A 2,500-nucleotide genomic window follows, 5' to 3' on the forward strand; every position below is an offset into this window, starting at 1 on the left:
AATCAAAATCACAAAATAGAAAACGAAATAATGATAGAAATGCTGTGAAACTGTGACACCAATATAATGAACGAACAACAAGGCAACAATACGAGCGTGCATGACCCCAAATGGCGGTAACGAACTGACCTAATGAAACAAACGAAAAGGAAAGACAAATACACAGCAAAAAAAAAAAAAAATAAATAAAAAATAAAAATAAAATAAAAAATAAATTAATAAAATATACACATAGAAATAAAAAAAAGACATGCAAATATGAAGAGTTTATATAATGTATTGGGAAAAAGAATGCATGAATAGATTAACAAACATATGTCAATAAACAGAGAATAATATGCACGGTAAAGTTTCCTTATGACAAAAACGAAGAGAGAGAGAGAGAGAGAGAGAGAGAGAGAGAGAGAGAGAGAGAGAGAGAGAGAGAGAGAGAGAGAGAGAGAGAGAGAGAGAGAGAAGAAGAAGAAGGAACATACACTGAGTCAATAAAATATATAAATGACGACCGAAAACAAACACATAAACACACAACAAGAAAAATAAATATGAAATTATGCAGTGGGACAAACTAATGACACAAACCACATGGAAAATAAATAAAGGAAAAAAATAAAGTTTGTAAATCTTATCACATCAACAAATATAAAACATGAAAACATATAAATGAAAACACAAAGAGCAGATCGCAGGGCAGACTAACATAATGGCATAAACGAAAAGGAAATCGATCATAAGTCGACATAAATAAATGAAGAGAAAAAAAAAAATGTTTGTTTAATATATTACGAACCATGAATGAACAAAAACGTGAATAAATATAGAAATGATACAGTAGAGCGAAAAGATGAATAATAGAAAATGAGAAACAGAAAGTCATGATGAGAACACACACACACACACACACACACACACACACACACACACACACACACACACACACACACACGGTAGCTCAGTGGTTAGAGCGCTGGCTTCACAAGCCAGAGGACCGGGGTTCGATTCCCGGCCGGGTGGAGATATTTGGGTGTGTCTCCTTTCACGTGTAGCCCCTGTTCACCTAGCAGTGAGTAGGTACGGGATGTAAATCGAGGAGTTGTGACCTTGTTGTCCCGGTGTGTGGTGTGTGTCAGGTCTCAGGCCTATCCCAAGATCGGAAATAATGAGCTCTGAGCTCGTTCCGTAGGGTAACGTCTGGCTGTCTCGTCAGAGACTGCAGCAGATCGATCAAACAGTGAAACTCACACACACACACACACTTTTCAATAAATTTCAGAACACACATTTACTGTCCCTTCAAATAAACACACACACACACACACACACACACACACACACACACACACACACACACACACACACACACTTTTCAATCAATTTCAGAACACACATTTACTGCCCCTTCAAATAAACACACACACACACACACTCTTCAATCAATTTCAGAACACACATTTACTGTCCCTTCAAATAAACACACACACACACACACACACACACACACACACACACACACACACACACAGTTTGTACAATATAATGCGACTAGAAATAAACATGTCAGAACATAAACAGAAAGATAAACAGGGAATTATGCAGTAAAGCGGAACATAAAGAACGTGGTAATTAGTGGACAGAAATAAATAAATATGAAATAAATGAATAAGGAATTATGTCGCGCAATAGATAAAAAAAAAAATAATAAATAAATAAAACGAGATAATTAAGGACAAAAAATCGTGAATGAATGAATAAAACAAAATATGAAAACGAGTAAAAAATATCAAAGAACGAGGTTAATTATTAGATAAAAACAAACAAACAATGAAATATGAGCAAAAAATGAAAAAAACGAAAAAAAAATATATATATATAGCTTGTTATTATATGAGAAAAGTATCATCAAAGAAAGGAAGAAAAATAATTACAACTTGTCAAAACGTAAAGAAAAAAAAATCACAAAAAAACATTAAAAGCAAAGAGAAAGAGAGAGAGAGAGAGAGAGAGAGAGAGAGAGAGAGAGAGAGAGAGAGAGAGAGAGAGAGAGAGAGAGAGAGAGAGAGAGAGAGAGAGAGAGAGAGAGAAAGGAAAAAATCAAAACCATGTCTAACCACACACAACCCTCCACTCAACCATCCATCCACCAACTCAACCATCCATCCTCCTAGCCAGCCACACAGAGGTAATAAGAGAGACACAATGAAGAGCTGCAGTAACCAGTAGAGATGTCGCTGAGCAGGAGAGATTACTTGTCAGCCAAATCAACAATGGGTGAGAAAGCAGGAGTCGGGAGGTAAGATAAGGCGAGGCGGAATGAGAGTGACAAGCAGAGGGGCGGGTTATGTGAGATCAATGGTGGGTTGGAAAATAAGAGGTACTGTGTTGTGTTGTAATGGTTATGGATGAGAATACTAGTAGTGGTGATGGGTGTATATGGGAGGTATGGGAAGCAAATGTGGGGGAAAAAAAAGGAAAGAGAGGAGAGGGATGGAGAAAAAGTGGG

At 36.7% G+C, this 2,500-nt stretch overlaps 1 protein-coding gene across 20 annotated transcripts in view; it reads right to left on the bottom strand.

The window, feature by feature from the left end:
• LOC123504626 (CUGBP Elav-like family member 2) overlaps nucleotides 1-2,500 on the bottom strand; it is a 622,414-nt gene that overhangs the window by 38,314 nt on the left and 581,600 nt on the right. The gene's annotated exons all lie outside the window — the stretch shown is intronic.

Source organism: Portunus trituberculatus, chromosome 16 (assembly GCF_017591435.1).
Source record: "Portunus trituberculatus isolate SZX2019 chromosome 16, ASM1759143v1, whole genome shotgun sequence".
Taxonomy (NCBI): Eukaryota; Metazoa; Arthropoda; class Malacostraca; order Decapoda; family Portunidae; genus Portunus; species Portunus trituberculatus.